Below are 18,574 nucleotides of genomic sequence, written 5' to 3' on the forward strand. Positions count from 1 at the left end.
ACAGTTTTAATCATGAAAGCACAGAAAGTGTTGTATTGGAGGAGTACATGAACAAGGAAGAGCTATGAAATAACCCATCAAGTATAACTCAGTAAAGCATTAAACACTCAAAATAAGAGAAAAAGAAACAGAAAACAGTAATATAAAGAAATCCAAAAAGAGAAACAACAAAATCACAAGATTGTTAAACATCTTTTAATAACAACTATAAATATAAATAACTTTAATTCACCCATAATGAGATGAAGACTAGATGACAGGATTGAAACTAGAATCAATTGTCCTGTTGTCTCAAAGAAGCACAATTCACTGGTACAATCACTTATAGACAAAGAGCAAAATGATAGATGACTAGCTAACAAGTGAGTAGATAAGAAACAAGCCAATAAAACTATTTTGGTTTATGAATAAGTAGACTTCAAATCAAAATTAGTTAGAATAGGTAGCTAAATTTTAGTAAATGTATAGTAAATTTTAGTAAAAGTGAATTTTTACTAATCTGTCAAGGATATATGAGTATTATAAACACAGACATAACAAATCTTAGTGCACTCAATTTTATACAATAAATACTAATAGAAAATGTAATATAGGTCCTCATAAAAATAATCAGGGATTTCAATACCATATTCTCATCAGTAATTAGATTATCTGTATTGGTTACTTGTTTGATTTCTATCATAAAGTACTCTGAGAAAAGCAACATAAGGAATAAAGAGTTTATATTGGCTCACTATTCCCAGGGTAGTCTAAAACAGCAGGGAAGTTGTGGCCACAGGGGCTTCAGGCAGTTAGTAATTGTGCATGTACAATCAGGAAGCAGAGGGAGGTGAATGTTGTTATTCAGGTGTCTTCATTTTTAATTCAGTCCAGGACCTCTGGCCATGAAATTGTACCTACCACATTTAGGGTGAGTCTTCCCAACCCAGGTGAGCCAGTCAATATATTCTGACAGGCACACACAGAGGATAACTAAATCTAGATAATCCCCCAAAGGCATGTCCATAGGCTCCTTTTCTTCATTGTAGGTCTTGTTGGCAATCCACGTAAAGCATCACATCATATAAACTAAAATATCAAAGAAATATCAGATTTGGACTAGACGATACATAGACTGGATTTGACAGATACCTACAGAATACTTTAGTAAATTGGAATGGCATACACATTCTTCTTGGCACCCTATGGAATCTCTTCTAAAATATACCACATGTGTTTGTTTTCTCCGCAAATTAAATCTTAACAAATTCAAAACAATAAATACAGTTTATTTCATAAAACATAGAGGAAATAAAACTAGAAGTCAACAACAAAAACACAGAAACTATACAAATATACAGATTCTGAACATACACATACATTATGAGGCTTAAAACTTAGCATACAAAGTGAGATTCATTATGGCATTTTCATTCACTCCCTTTTCTTATTTATTTTTATGTGTATAGGTATTTTGATTGCACATATATTTGTGTACCACATACATGCCTGGTGCCTGCAGAAGTCAGAAGAGGGTATCATATATCACTAGGGCTGGAGTTACAGATAATTGTGAGACAACATGTGGATCTGGAAATCAAACCCAGGTCCTCTGGAAGAGCAGCCAGTTCCCTTGACTGCTAAGCCATCTCTCCACTCTTCCCTTTTCCATGTTTTCCTTCCTTCTGTAGTGACATCCCAGATCCCATGACTCCCTCCTACTGGATCAGTGCTTCCCTCAATATTCATCCTGTGGTGGTATGAGTGAGTGACATATCTCCTATAGTCTCTGGCATTTGAATCCTGGGTCCCTAGTTTTTGGCTGTTTGGGGGTTTTTTAGGAGGCATGACCTTCCTAAAGAAATTAGGTCCCTAGGGGTATGTTGTTTTGAAAGCTGAAAGACTCACACCATTTCAAGTTCACTCTCTCAGTCTCTTACTTATGGTTTGAGATGTGACCTCTCAGCTCCTATTCCAGTTACCATGCTTGCTGATCGCTGCCATACTTTGCCTCCTTGATGGACTCATTTCCCTCTGGAACCATAAGACAAATAACTTCTCCATTCCACAAGTGCCTTGGTTAATGTGCTTTATCTCAGTAATAACACAGTAACTAGTAAACACACCTTTATGTCTTTATGTCATATGTATTCAATTACACATCTTAATTTTACCCCTGTAGCTCTCTTTTCTCCTCTCATGCTTCATTTTCTAGTTTTATTCCTGTAGAAGGAGTGGTGGGCCGCTGCCTGCCACCCAGTTTTGGGCTGCCTGACTAGTTTATGCCATGAAATGACAACACACAATTTGTATTTTTTTAAACATTGTTTGGCCCATTAGCTCTAGCCTCTTCTTGGCTGATTCTCACATCTTGCTTAACCCGTTTCTAATAATCTGTGTAGCACCACGAAGTGGTGACTTACTGAGAAAGATGCAGCATGTCTGACCTGGTGGCCGGCTCCATGGTGTCTGCTCTGGAGAGGAGAGGCTTGGTGTCTGGCTCACTTCCCTTCTTCCCAGCATTCTGTTCTGTCTACTCTACCTTACTAGTTTTCTGACCTATCAAGCCAAGCAGTTTTCTTTATTGATTAATCAATGAAACAATAGATTGACAAATGACCTTCCCACATCATTTCCCCTTTTTCTGTTTAAACAAAAAGGAAAGGCTTTCACTTTAACATAGTAAAATTACATATAACAAAACAGTTATCAAGCAAGAATTACAGTTACAATATTTATATCTATTTTTTCTTTCATCATAACAAAGGAAAACTATAACTATCTATCTATTCTTTAACTCCATCAAAGACTCCAGAAGGATATAATATTACCTAAGTAAATGAGAAGTAAGCAATTTATAAAACTGTAGAAATCAAAGAGATATCTTTCTGCCTGGACAGTCAACCAAAGTTCCTATGTACCATTGGGACATTCATCTTCAGCCTACAGGCCCATAGTATCCAAAAGACTTTTCCATGAAGCAGGAAATTTCAAAGGCAGTTCAGTCACTATCTGCTGTGTTCTGCAAAATGTCTCACAGACTATTTCATGAATCAGGAACCCTGAAAGATCATCTCACCTTTAAGCAAGTTCACCAGTCCTCTCTCTGAGGATTCTCTGTGTCCAGTTTATGCAATAGTCCAGGCAAGAGCAGTTTCTTGCCCAAATGGCTAACCAACTCCATGAGGAGCCTCTTCACTGCCCATCTTCCTCTTGAAGTAGATTGGTGCTACCAGAAGCAGACGTGTCACATTGTCATGAAAAGTTATTAAAACATTTAAAATGCCATAGTTTGTAGTCTTTGAAAGATATGAAGAATGCCTATCTGAAATATATCTATGCACATCTAGAAAATCTAACTAACATGACTACTGTTGTTCTTTTGCCGAACTACAGTTCCCAGCATTCTCCTGGATATGGACATTTCCCAGAAGCCTTTATATTCCTCGTTAAAAAGAGAGGGTCCTACGACCCTCTCTCTTCTCTCTCTCTTCTTCCCCCCTTCCTCTTTCGTTTTTTCCTAGTGTATCACACACCTGTACCTGCCTGTTGCCCCTCCCCCCATTAAAGTGCACCCACGTGGGACCGCCGCATGTCTGTGTCTTTTCCTCGCGTAACCGCCTTTGCCTTTTACCTTGCAGCCAGGAATTAATTAACTAACAACAAACAACATTGGTGCCGCCATTTGACTCATCTGAACCGACTGCCTGCACTCACTTCCAAGTGTTTACCACGGCCATTCACCTCATCCTCATCCTCATCCTCATCTGTGAGTTAACCTAAGTTGGCTTCCCTTCCCCCCGGGGCGCTCAGAGACTGTCCAGCCAGCTTTCTTTGGTGTGTCCTGGACTAGGTCGCCAACCTCCCTCCCCCTTCCCCCCGGATTTTTGCCCTTGGCTAAAACCTGCCTTAGTCCGCACAGGGAGTTCGGCGCTCCCGGCCTTTTTCTCCTTTTTTCTAATCTTTCCTGTCTCCGGGCCGTACGCAGGCCCTAAAAAGCTTAATTGTCTCCTCCCAGCCGGGGCTTTTCCTCCCCCATACGGTAGTTGGGTTCGGGCCAATTAAGTTAACACGCCCCAAGAACGCCGGGATGCCAGCGTTCTTTGCCTTGCCGTGTTCGCGGTACCTTTTGGGTACCTTTTGCGGGCGGGCTTCAGTTTCAAGTCATGGGCTCTGTAACCAACCCCCGCACCTGGAAGGTTGGTGCAATGCCATCCCTCCATGGACCCTCTGCTCCCGCTGCCATGGATCCCGGACAAACCTCAAACTCCACACCCCCCCCCACCGCGCCTGGAGGGGCCACTCGCTCTCGCTCCGCCCAGTCGAGCGATAGCGATTGGCTCACCCATTCCTCCTCCTCCCAAGGTTTACTAGCCTGCACCTTTCCCCCATGTCGCCTGCACCTTTCCCCCATGTCGCCTCTGGGGCGTTGCTCCCGGAGAAGCCCGGTCCCGCTCAGCTGCGGCTCGCAAGCCGCCGGCCGCGGCTCTCCCTCTGCTCCGGCAATGGACCCTGCTCGCCTTCCCCTGTCGGGTCGCACCATCGCGAGCAGGGGGGGACAGGGGTGGAGCGTCTGGGTACGCGTGTTCCCGGGATCGCAGGTGCAACGCAATCCTCTCCACCGGCCGCTCTCCAGCTCTGCTCTTTTGCGGCTCCGAGCCCTTCCAAGGGGCCCTCTCCTCATTTCACTCTTTGAACTCACGTATGGGCGGCCGGTCTTAACCCCCGGCTGCTCATCGGAGATCTCTCCCCTTCCTGGCCACCTGCTCACTCCCCTCCTTTTCCACTTACGCTCACTACTGTGGGACTTCACAGATCATTCACTACCTCGACTATGTGCTAATACATGTCCACCGCCAGTTAAAATAGGAGACAAGCTGCCAAGCTTGAAGGGATTCCTCATTGGATTCACCTGTCACATCTTAAACCGTTTATCTCCACAGCTCAAGATAATCCTTCATATACGGTAACTCAAACTGGAGCCTGTTCTCTTAAGTTCCAAAGGATGCCTGATTCAGTTTCCCTACCACAGTCTAAGGAGAACACTGGTCCCCATCCGTCGCTGTGTTAACACACCCTCCCTTCTTTAAATCCATAAATAACCGTCTAGCTGTCGTTGCAGGTACCCTCATTAAACACAGAGTCAAGTGGTAAGCAGATTCTCCTCTACAAAGCTCTTTAACATAACAGGCCAGCCACTGAGTACAGCAGTGGCCCCTGATATGTTAAGAAATGTATGGTTAAAATCTATTTCTTTTAAGACAGTTTCTTTAAGCTCCAGGATGCCAGCCCAACCCACCTAAACAAATCAACCACAAGCGGACCATTAAGGAAATAAGTATTCTTTTTATCAATCTTAACCCCGGACATCCTATCTTCCCCGGACATCCCCTTTTTTAAGCTCTTTTTTACTTTTTTAATTTTCTTCCTTTTACTAATGCAACTTTTGCCTTCCAGCATCTTAATGATGACCCAGCTACTCAGGAGAGCCAGACAGATTTCTTCAACCAGCTACCTCAGATGACAGCCGATCTCTTCAATCATCTACGTCAGACACCAGCGACCTCAGACACCAGCGACCTCAGACACCAGCGACCTCAGACACCAGTGGCCAGTGGGACATCGCCAAAATAATCAAACATTCCCTGGACCCCTCAACGCTACGGCAGGTTTCAGCCAAGGGCAAAAATCCGGGGAAAGGGGGAGGGAGGTTGGCGACCTAGTCCAGGATGCACCAAAGAAAGCCGGCTGGACAGTCTCTGAGCGCCCCGGGGGAAGGGAAGCCAATTTAGGTTAACTCACGGATGAGGATGAGGTGAATGGCCATGGTAAACAGGTGAAGGTGAGTGCAGGCAGTCGGTTCAGATGAGTCAAACGGCACCAATTGTTGTTAATTAATTCCTGACTTCAAGGTAAAAGGCAAAGGCTGTTATGCAAGGAAAAGACACAGACACGTGGCGGTCCCACGTGGGTGCACTTTAATGGGGGGAGGGGCAACAGGCAGGTACAGGTGTGTGATACACTAGGAAAGCAAAAGGGGAAGGGGAGAACTCGTAAAGACCTTCGCTTTTAACGGGGAATGCAAAGGCTTCTGGGAAATGTCCGTATCCAGGAGAACGCTGGGAACTGTAGTTCGGCAAAAGAACAACAACTACAAGCTTGATTATTATTAATGATTATCCATTAACAATCAAAACACCTTAATCAATATCAGAAATACATATACTTATAACAAGATTGACCTTAAATTTATATTAATAAAGTCAAATCCATCCCAATGCAAATTATTCATATCTCTATCATATCCCCCTTTAAATGTAAAAGGACATTTATAAACAATATTTGGAAACATGGGAACAGTTTCTTCTCTCCAAACAGCTTCACACTGAATGGGGGCACTGTTATTTAGGTCTTTCATGGTATAACCTGTCTGCTAGGTTCATCTTAGTCAGCAGTTGAGCAAAGTAATTTTTTGAAGGTGTCCAGGGCAACCTTTCAGGAGGGTGTGGTCTATCATACCATATTGGGATAGAAGCAATCCACAGGGTCTCCTCTTCTGTGAAAACAAAACAAGAATCTCCTTCCCGAAGTATCATATCCTTTGATCCAAATTCTGAAGTCAAGGTATTTTCAAAATATCTATCTTGGATTGGTTCAGCAGCATTTATAAACAAATATCTTTTAGCAGCTGTTGCTCCTTCCTCAGAATTCAAACAATTCAAAGAAAGCATAATAGCATGCAGTATTAAGATTCTCTGCATTTTCCATCTTTGTGAGGCTTTGTTTTAACCTCTATTTCTTTTATTTTTACTTTTTTTTGAGACAGGTTCTCTCTTTATCTTTGTCCTGGAATAACCTGGTCCTGTAGACCAGGCTTTTCTTGAACTCACAGAGATCCATCTGTCTCTACCTCCCAGGCATTGGGATTAAAGGTGTGTCTTGCCACACCTTGAAGTCACAGAGGTCAATTTACCTCTGCCTCCCAAGTGTTGGGATTAAAGGTGTGTACTACCACACCCAAACTACTCTCTTTCTTTCTTTACTTTAAAAACTTTAACTTTTTTTCTCTCAAGCCTGAATATATTTTTAAACACACTGTAAATGATTTAAAGGTTTTTTTGAATCTCTCTTTACTGTATATATCTCTTTTTTCTGACTACATGAGTCTCTAAGGAGAGGGTTAAAGCCGTGGCCTTGACGGCTGGATACAGCCCATTCCTTAGCTTTCCAGCCTCAGGGTGGAGGTACTGGCTATAGCCATTTTTATTGCCACAACTCTATGGCATTTCAAAGTCCCTGCCAGCAAGCAAGCTGCAGCATTCTGCTCACAGACCACACTCAGTTGGCCTGCCTGTCTAAAAGTGGCAGAGTTTGCCCAGGCAGGACAGCCCAGAAAGCCAGCATCTTTAAATGGTACAGCTTTTTCCCTGCTATGGCTGAAAACCAAAAAGCCTGCGTTCAGCTTTTCACCAACACCATGTGTTTCGTGGCAGGACCTCTTAAGAGCAGCGGGGTTTTGCAGCTAAAGCTGAGTCAGGAAGCCTCTCTTAAATGAGAGCACTTGCTTGGCTCTAGCAAGCAGAGCAGACCCGAGAAGTTGCTGCTACCAAGAAAACATGCTTTACTCTATTCTTTCCCAAGCTTTGTCAGGTTTTCTGTGGATTCAGTTATCAACGTCTGGGTGCCATTTGTAAAAGGAGCTGTGGTCCAGCCTGCTTTTCATCCCCCACACAGTTAGCCCAGCTCCCACATGGTTAGCTTTACACCCGAAATGTCAACACACAAATTGTATTCTTTTAAAAACTGCTTGGCCCATTAGCTCTGGCCTCTTCTTGGCTAATTCTCACATCTTGCTTAACCCGTTTCTAATAATCTGTGTGGCACCACGAAGTGGTGGCTTACCGGGAAAAATGCAGCATGTCTGACCTGGTGGCTGGCTCCATGGTGTCTGCTCTGGAGAGGAGAGGCATGGTGTCTGGCTCACTTCCTTTCTTCCCAGCATTCTGTTCTGTCTACTCCACTTACCTAATTTTCTGACCTATCATGCCAAGCAGTTTTCTTTATTGATTAACCAATGAAAAAACAGATTGACAAATGACCTTCCCACATCATATTCCCTACACTATTCAACCACACACATATATATATACCAATATATAAAAATTAAATTTTAACGTCCACATATGAGGAAAAAAATCCTCTGATATTTCTCTCTTTCCAAATCTGTACCTCTTCACCTAACATTAGAACCTTTGATTCTATCCATTTCCCTTCAAATGGCATGATTTCAACAATCTTTTCAGTGGAATAAAATTCCATTGGGTATATATATATATATATATATATATATATATATATATATATTACATTTTATCTATTCATCTTATAATGTAAAGGAATGGTTCTATTTAACGACTGTGAATATTGGGGCAATAAACATGAATTGCAAGTATGTCAGAAGTAAGAGTTAGTGTCTTTTGATTATTTGTCTAGAAGTATTTTAGTTAGGTCTCATAATAATTCTATTTTTATTTTTGAAAACCTATGTGCTGATTTATAGATTTGGCACCTGTTTACCTTCTACCAGGTATACAAACAGGAAACTAAGAAGTCAAATTTTGCCTATTTATAGCTAATATAATCTATGCTTTAAAGTCTTCAGTAGAAAACTCACATATATACACTTTCAGGAAAGTAGCAGGATACAAAATCAACATAAACATCAGAAGCTTTTTCTATATGTCAACAAAGAACATGGTGAGAAAGAAATAAAGGAAATAAAGTCAATTTTAATAGCATTAAAAACAATAGATGCTAGGAGATAGTTCAGTGGATAAAGTACTTGCCACACATATGAACAAGAGTTCAAATCTGCAGTACCCAAAAAATGGTAAGTGTGGCTGCTCATCTGTACTTTAGAGAGTTAGAGACCAGAGATCACAAGGGACATGCTAACTAGCTAAACAAACCAAATTATGTTTCAGTAAAAGAAATGTGTAGAGTCTTCAAAGATAACCAACATCAACATGGGGTCTCTATATGCACATACACACATACAAACATATACCCATTCACCTGTGCACCTACATATATAAAACACACTACACATTCATGCTAATAACACACACACATGCTGGTATGCTCATGTGTATGTACACACACACATACACACACACAGTGTGGGGTTAGAGGAACATAAGTAGGCAGGGTAAACAAAGACATACAAACATATACCCATTCACCTGTGCACCAACATATATAAAACACACTACACATTCATGCCAATAACACACACACATGCTGGTATGCTCATGTGTGTGTACACACACAAACACATACACACACACAGTGTGGTGTTAGAGGAACATAAGTAGGCACGGTAAACAAAGACATACAAACATATACCCATTCACCTGTGCACCTACATATATAAAACACACTACACATTCATGCTAATAACACACACATGCTGGTATGCTCATGTGTATGTACACACACACACAAACACATACACACACACACACACAAGGTGGGGTTAGAGGAACATAAGTAGGCACGGTAAACAAAGACAGGCTCCCTCAGATGGTGTCTTCTTGTTCCCAAAAGATCCTGCCAGGAGAAAAAGCATGAAGGCACACAGATGTGCTGTAATTTTTTAAAAAGTGGCTTGTGCGAGAAAGATGCCATGTGACAAGCTCAGGTAGAGTTTTTTTTTTTTAATTGGAGGAAAGTGAATGGGAAAATGGGTTGGGGATAGGGGGAGCCCAGCTTCTGGGGACAGGAGTAACAGATAGAAGAGAAGAAAGAGGGAGGGAGAGAGGGACAGATGGACAGATGGACAGATGAAGACAAATAGAGAAAGAGAGTTAGGAGGTTGGCACGGTCCTTTTAAAAGGGAATGTAGTGAATGTGCACAAAAGGAGCTCTGAGTGACTACAGCTGAGGACATTTACCCCAAGCCCAGGCCAGTACACAAGCCTGAATACTAACAGGTGGATAGTTAGACAGGACCAATACTGGAAAGGAAAGGACCCAGGGGTCCTAGAAAGCATCCTTGTTAACATCTGCTTAACTGAATTCCTGCTTCAAGCTTCTCCTAGCACGGATGGATAAAGCTAATAATTTTGTTTTCTACTGTCTTTCCTGTTCATCCACTTGTTTCGTCATGCAAGGAAATAAACTAGGCAGTCACCTAGGCAAAAATACCTATTCCCATTACACACACACTAAATAAATCAATGAGAGCATATGTATGAAATTGTTACAGTGAAACTCATTTCCTTGTATGCTGAAAAATGAATAAAATATAAACACTTTAAAAAAGAATGTTAATTACTGAGTTAAATGCTAAAAAGTATACTATTCAGTTATTTTCATTATAAAATCTACTATACATTAAAGTTCTTGTAGTTGAACAACCTTATCAAAGTGAAAGGTTAAAATCTCTTAAGTATTCTTTGAGCAGTCACTCATGTATGTATAAACTACCTTTGATAGATTATATGAACTAAACACAGTCACTGTAACTTAAATTGAGAGAAGTGTTTTGTCCTGATATTAGAATTGCCAAGCAAATTCTCATGAGGTATATATTATATAAATTGATATTCATAATTCTTTATGAATTGTAGCCTACACCAAGTTTTTCATACCTAGAAGCATTATGCTGGTGTGTAAATTCAATGTCTCCAAGGACCTCAAGGGACCAACAGAAAATTCAGGTAAATGGTTGAAAGGTATACGAGAGTTAGGATATGTGCTGGTATGCAGATAAACACGGTGAACGATAAAATTCCTGAAGATAGATATCTTTCAAAATGAAATTAGTGAGGTAAATTAGGGCTAAAGAGGGAGTGATAAAGTTTTCCAAAAATTCCAAGGAGAAAGCACGTGCCAAATCACTAAGACAATGGCACAGGAAGATAATTAAATGATAGAAAAGTGCCCCCAATGCTTCTGAAGCCATATTGTCTGTGTAGCCAAAAGGAGAGAGCAATCCTTCACAAAAATCAGATATAGCACTGACATAAATAAACAAGAACCTTTCATCCAGCAAGAACAAAAAGTTCTCAAAGTAAAATTGGAAAAACGTGTAACAAGCAAAGCAAGTTTATCAGTAAGATAACATCTTCATCCATATCCTCAAATTTGCACTTTCTCAGTATATCAAATGCTCAATAAACATGACCTTTCAAAGAATCAACTTGTCAAAGAGTTTCCAAAATTATGCTTCAGCTTCATCATTAGAATGGAAGTGAATGGCCCATGAAGAGCTACTAATATGAGCCATTAGCCATATTGTGCCTTCAGGAAAATTATATGACCTTCCAAAACAATCAAATATGTAAATGTTATAGCACCCAACATGTAAAGCGAGACAAAGCAATTGCTTAAGGCCATAAGGGCTACATAAGGGAGTCCAACTGTGTCTGTTCTGAATTGGTGAACTTAGCCAAAAGCAGATAAAAGTATTTGAAAAACAACTTGCTTTTGTACTATAAGATTATTATTTTTTCTTATCCTTATATATATATATATATATATATATACACACATACTAACATTTATATAATAATAGCACTGCAATAAGTACTATTAAGCAGTCTAGAGAGGCATTTCAGCATACAGAATGACGTTCACAGAAGTTGTCACCAATTTACTAGAAAATCCCAGGATAGGTCATCCTTAAAATACAGAATACCTTTTGTAATACCAGTTCCAGACATCCTCTGCTCTATTCAAGCACGATTACTTATTCTTTCCCTAGCACAACCAGTGATTGCCTGGCCCCCACAGTCTCTGAGAAGCAAACGCCTGGATCACCCTTTCTCATTCAGTTATGAGGCTCAAAGAGATCTAATTGCAACACCGACGACCTCCTGACAGCGGGACCAGACTGGTGTAAGAGGAACCCGAAAGCAAAGTCTCCCAAGCACCCCGTTGCCTTCCCAATCATGTTGCCTCTTCAATAGTCCATGTCCTGGTCACTGACAGTGGGCACCAGACTACCTAGCACTCTCGACCCTAATGAAGAAGAGAGGGTCCAAGGTGCCCTCCTCATTCAGAAAGCTTGGATGATTGCCTGGCTAGTGCACACAGAACCGCCAGCTGAGACAGCTCGGGACTGGCCCGTGCAGGCCCGTGCAGGCCCGAGGACATCCATTCCAAGTGCAGCTCTCGAGCTCTGTTCGATTTCTGAGGCCAACTGTCACTCGAGTACTGTGCGCTTCGGCTACCGGACGTGTCCACAGTTCTCGGGAAGGAGAGCCTCTCTCTGAGGATATTGCTTTGCTGCTGCTTGCCGAGAGTCACCATTGGCAAGTACATTCGTTGCCCCTTGCGAGGGGTAATTTCCCTTTTTATTTTTCAACTACTTTATTGGCTAAATGGCCAAACCTGTGGAGAGAGGCCAGCGAGCCTCAGCTGGTCCATCACACTCTGACCAGAGACCACAGTTTTCCCAGCCTCCCCGGCCTGGGACCCCCTTCAGTGGACCCCGTCCAGGGTCCCCCTTCTGGGTCCCCCAATGGGATGATGACATCCTATCCCAATGGGGGAAGCGCTTGCCTCATAGGCCTGGGACCCCTTTTAGAGGCCAACGGCCTGGGACCCCCTTCAGTGTCTCCCAAGGGATTGATGACAGCGCACCCCAATGGGAGACATACTTGACCAGCACCAAATTCCCGAGGGACTTTGCACCTCCGGGGGTGCTTCGACTGGCTCGGCACAAGTTCAGGTGCCAAAAGCCTTATAAAGACAAAACAGCCAAAATTCCCTACACTGCTACTGCAGATAGTCTGCGGAGTCTTAGAGCTCTTATAAAGACTACATCCAGTAAGAAGACCCCGGATCCCTTAAAAGAGCTGAAAGAGATCAAGGAAGGACAAGTTCTACTTTCTCCAGAGGTTCCTGCCTGCAGGAGTAACCCACTGAGCAGGGAACCCAGACCACCTGTCTTACCTCCTGCTACCAGAAAAAGAGTGGCCTCAACTTCTGTGCACAGACCTATGAAGGTGCAAAGAAGCCTGGATATGTCTACTGTGTTTGAAGAACCTATGGACTTTGACCATTCGGGCACCAGAGTGTCTGCAACATCTCCAAGACACTGTGCTGGGAATGCCAGTGAAAAGGTCAACGAGGATGACAGAGTGCCTGGGCTGTCTTCTGCTGACTCTTCCACTGACCAACGTGGACTGGTAATTTCCCCACAATTTCAAGGTTCTCTGCAACCTTCCTCCCCTACCCAAGGAGCTCTGGGATACTCCACTTCTTCCCAAGATGCTCAGGGACTACCCCTATCCACCGGAGGGATTCTGGGAGGAACCCAATGTGATCAAGGGTCTATGGGGCAGCCCATATCTTCCCAGGCATCCCAGAAACCTCTCCCTTTTCCTGAAAGGAAAATCAAACATGTCTCCTTTTCCAGAAGGGTTCTCAAAAGTCCATCCTCTAGCCAAGGGGTCACCAATCATTCCAATTCTCTACCAAAGAGTTTTAGACAAGCCCCTTCTGATCAAGGGGACCTACAGCAGGCCCCATTAGACAAAAAGGGCTCCAAATGTTTTTCTCCAAAAGGGGTGCTCAGTGATTGCTCATTTTCCCAAAATGGAATGTGTCCTACCCCCTCTCCCCAGAGGAGTTTAACACCTTTGACAGCTGACAAAGATGACTGGAGAGTTATACCCTCTCATGAAGAGAGCCAGGCCTGTTTCCCCTCTCCCCAGAACGACCCTAAACAATCAGTATCTGCTGAAGTGAGCTTGAGTCCTGCCTCCTCTGACCAAGGGAATTTTATAAGTTCCCCTTTAAATCAAGATGGCTTTAAATGTCCTCCAGCAGAAAATGGGCTCGGATCTTCCCTTACAGCACAGGGGGGACCAAGCCCTATCACTACTCCCCAAGTGGGCCTCACACCACTCATGCCTACCCAAGCAGAAACAAAACTATCTACATCTACATCAGGGATTCCAGAACCTTTGCTGTCTTCAGAGGGGGCCCTAGAGAGTTCCACAGATCTACAAGAGATGCTAGGCACTCCCAAGTCTACCCAAGGGACCCTTGTACCTTCTCAACATACACAAAGGTCTCTAGCACCTGCATCAAATTCCCTAGGGGTTCTGAGTGCTTCCATATCTGTCAAGAGGACTCCAGAATTGTCTACATCTAGAGAAGTGGGTCAAAGACCTATTCTCTCTCACAAAAGGGAATTAAAACCTAATCCAGATATGAAAATGGGCAATGGATATTCCCACTATAGCAAAAAGAGAAGGACAGATCCTACTTCTGAGCAAGGTGAGTTTCCAGTGTACCTATCAGACAAAGAGGGCTCTAAATATAGCCTGCCAATCAAAAAGGCCCTTCTGATTCGTCATTGGAAACAAAATAGCCTAAGATATGCCAAGAGAGTTCAAGTGAGCCATTCACGCTCCACAACTACCCAAAGTGCTAAGGCAATACAGCCTTCCCCTCTTCCTCAGGAGTCTCTAGGACTTTCCACATGTGTAGGAGAGGCTCTTGAAATTTCTACATATACACAAGGATTACCAGGTCATTTACAACCTGTCCAGGATGTTTTGGGTTCTACCATATGTGATAAAGGGACTCTGGGACAGGATAAATATGCAGAAGGGGTTCCAGACTCATCCTCATCCCCATCCTTAGAAATGGTTCCTGGATGTGACACATGTACACAAGAATTTGTAGCAAATTTCACATCGAGAGAAGAAGATTCCTTAGATTCTACCTGCCCACAAACACCCACAGGACCTCTCCACTCTTCACAGGAGGCTGTGGAAGTTTCTCTATCTCCTCAAGGGTATCAACAATCTGTCACAACTACACAAGAAGCTATAGGCCGTTCCCCATCTGCACAAAGGGGCGTTAGTATTTCCACATGCCCACAAGTGACTCCAGAACATTCAACAAATACTCCAAAGGTTCTGAATTCTACCTTATCTTCCCAAGGGCCCTTGGAATCTGTTTTCTCCATCAAACTGTCTCTAGAACCTAACATCTCTATACAAAAGGCTTTATTGTCTTCTACACCTGCAGAAAGTGTTCCTAAAACTCCCACTTTTACACAAGGATCTCCAGTAACTTCCTTGGCAGACCATGAGGATTTTAGACATACAACATATGCACAGGAAACTTTAGAGGATACCACACCTACACAGGTTCTAGAAATTTCCCCTCATTCTGAAGCTGTAGTAAAAATACGCACATGTACACCTGACACAGTAGCACCTTCCCCTTCTGAGCAAGAGCCTCAAGGATCTACCACATCTCATGAAGGCACTTTACCATCTTCCCCAACTACACAAGAGAGTTTCATGCATATCCCTTCTCAGGAGGGAAATAGTAAACATGTTCCCTCTACCCAAGTGGGCCCTGGATGTTCCATTTCTACCAAAAAGAGGTTGAGAGATGAGCCTTCTGATGAAGGGGACTTCGGAACTTCCTCATCTGAGGAAGGCAGTTGCATACTTCTCCCTTCCTCAAAAAGGGTATGTGCATCTTCTACTGCTCCAAAAGAAACATCAATCACTACAAGTACTCCTCAGGTAAGTACTACGCCTTCTATCTCTGTCGAAAAGGACCTGCAATGTTCCACATCTGAACAAAAGACTGTGGAACCTTGCCATTCTAACCAAGGGTTTCGTGAACATTCCATATCATCCCAAGAGGCTCAAGGGCCTTCGCTGTCTGTCCTAAAGGGTCTATGTCATTTACCATCTGTCCCAGGCCTTCAGGGACATTCTCCATCTCTGTCAAAGACTCAAGAAAATTCTACCTGTACCCAAGGGGATCTGTCAATTTCTAAATCTGACTTGGGAGTCTTGAAATCTTCCTTATCTGCCAAAGAGTCTAAGGGAAAGGCCAAATGTAAACAAAAACATCTTGAACCTTTGCCATTAGCACAAGAGGACCTGACATCTCCTATGTCCTCCAAACCATCTAAAGATCCCTATGCCTCTTCCTGCCTTCTTGATGCAGAACACTTTCCATCTCCCCCAGGGTCTCCAAAACCATCAACATCTAAGCAGTGGTATCTAGGAACTTCATCATCTTGCCAAGGGTTTCTTGAACATTCACCATCTGCCCCAGGAGACCTGTATTGTTCCCAGGCTGCCCAGGGAGCAAAAGAAATTTTGCCATCTGCCCAAGGGCCTCAGGAAAAATTTCCACCTTCATTAAGTTATTCAGGACCTTTGCCCAACCTCCCAGAAGATGAGGATGATTCCTCACCAGAACAAGGGGTTTTAGAACATGGCCCTCCTGTTCAGGGCTCTTTGGAAACTTCATGCTCACCTGGGCTGCCTTTGCAAAAGCCGTTGTTGTCCCTAGAAAGGCCTCTGGATCTTTCCATACCTACTCAGGGGAATGCTGGTACTTCCCAATCTGCACAAGGCTTGCAAAAATTTCTACCATCTACACATGAACATCTGGAAAATTCCCCTTCAGCCTTTGAGCCTCTTGAGCACTTAGCTGTGGCTCCAAATGCTCAGGGACTTTCAATTCTGTCTCAGGAAATCCCTTCCCCATTGTTGCCAGTTCATGGAACTCTAGAATTACCTCAATATGGCTCAGAGGCCATACCATCAATGCCATCTGTTCAAGGGCTTCAGGGAAGTCTCTCACCCTCAGAAGGTAGCATAGCCCCTGTGCTCTCAGTCCATGGAACTCTAGAATTACCTCAATATGGCTCAGAGGCCATACCATCAATGCCATCTGTACAAGGGCTTCAGGGAAGTCTCTCACCCTCAGAAGGTAGCATAGCCCCTGTGCTCTCAGTCCATGGGTCTGTGGGACATTCCCTGTCTGCACAAGAGCCTATAGAAATTTACAAGTCCACAAAAGCAACTTCAAGGCATTCTCTGTCTTCTCTAGATGATATGTCACCTTTTATATCTTCCCAGGGGACCCTGGGACTATTATCCTCTGTGAAAGTGGATATGGGAACATATTCACACAACACAGGATCTCCAGGACAATTGAAAAATATCTCAGGGTTTCCAGGATCTATGATATCTGGTCATGATCCTGTTTTAATTTCCTTACCTGCACAAGGGACTCTCAGAAATTTGCCATCTGCTAAAGAGGATGTGGGACTTTCCCTGTCTGCCCAACAAGCTCCAGAACTGTCCACATTGGAAAAAGGGTCTATCCAACATGTGGAAGCAGCAAAAGTGGCTCTGGTAAACCCATCATCTCCCAAAAGGGCTACCGGAAAACTTCAGTGCGCCCAATATGCTTTAGAACATTTGACACCTAGTGAAGGAGCTCTTCAACATTCTTCAACCCACCAGGCGACTCAAGAAAGTTTGAAATCTTCACTAGAGTCTCTTGAAATTTTGTCATCTAACTCTGAACATGTCAAAAATTCTCTTTCTGCCACAGGTGGTCTGGAATCCTCTCTATCTGGTTCAAGGGTTCTTGGATATGAGATAGCTGGAAAACACCCTGAACAACATTCTATATATAAACAGGGGTCTCTGGGTAATCCACTGTCTACCCTAGAGGTTCAAGAACACTTAGTGCCTTTAAAAGGGAATTTGAAATCTTGCCAATCTGCCAAGGAGGGACAAAAAACTTTGATACCTTCACAAATTGTTCTGGAAAGGGTTCCAAGTATTTCAGAGGATCTAGGAGCTTTATCATCTGCTCTGGAGCATATGGGACTTTCCTCATTAGCAAATGAGTCACTAGAGAACTCCCAATATGCTGGAAGTGTTGTGGAATCTTCTTCCTCTGCCACTGGAACTCTAAGAACTACATTTGCCCAAAAGTCTTTGGAAAATTCTTTGCCTGGAAAGGGGATTAGGGAAATATTATCATCTTCCCAAGGGGCTCTGGAAATATTATCATCCACAAAAGGGAGAGTTGAAAATGTATCATCTCCTGAAAGGTCAATGAAACCTCCTACTTCTTTACAGGAGCCTTTGAGACCTTCTTCATTGATCCAAGGCCCTCACCAACATCCACTACCTGTACAAGGGCCTCTAGGACCTGCCCAAACTGACTCTGGCATTCAAGGACCTTTATTATCTCCAGAGGCTGGAGGAAATTTATCAAAGGAACCAGGTTCTTGCAAATCTTTCCCATTGACGCCAGAAACTCTAGATCATTTGCGATCTGCTGAAGGACCTGATGATCTGTCCATATCAGCACATGGGATGATTGATTCTTTACCATCTACCCAAGAGGCTCTAGGAATTTTGGTATATTCTTCGGGGCTCATGGAACCATCAGAATCAGAACATAGGAAACTTGGGCATGTGTCATATGTGGGAAAAGATGTAGAAATTTCTCCATTTGAGAAACCAGCCAAATCAACTTCTCCATTGACTCCACATATACCTTTCATCACAGAGGTTTTGGAATCTTCCTCATGTGTTCTGGGAGCTCTGGAGTCTCTGATATCTGCCAGAGAAGATGCAAAAGACACTGCCTCTGCACCACAAGCACAGGAACCTTCTTTATCTACTTCCCAGGCCCTAGAACATTTTGTAACTACCCAAGAGCCTCTGCAAATTAACACACCTAACAAACAGACTCTGTGCTCTTTGACATCTAGAGTAGAGGATGTAGAACATCC

Source organism: Microtus pennsylvanicus, chromosome X (assembly GCF_037038515.1).
Source record: "Microtus pennsylvanicus isolate mMicPen1 chromosome X, mMicPen1.hap1, whole genome shotgun sequence".
Taxonomy (NCBI): Eukaryota; Metazoa; Chordata; class Mammalia; order Rodentia; family Cricetidae; genus Microtus; species Microtus pennsylvanicus.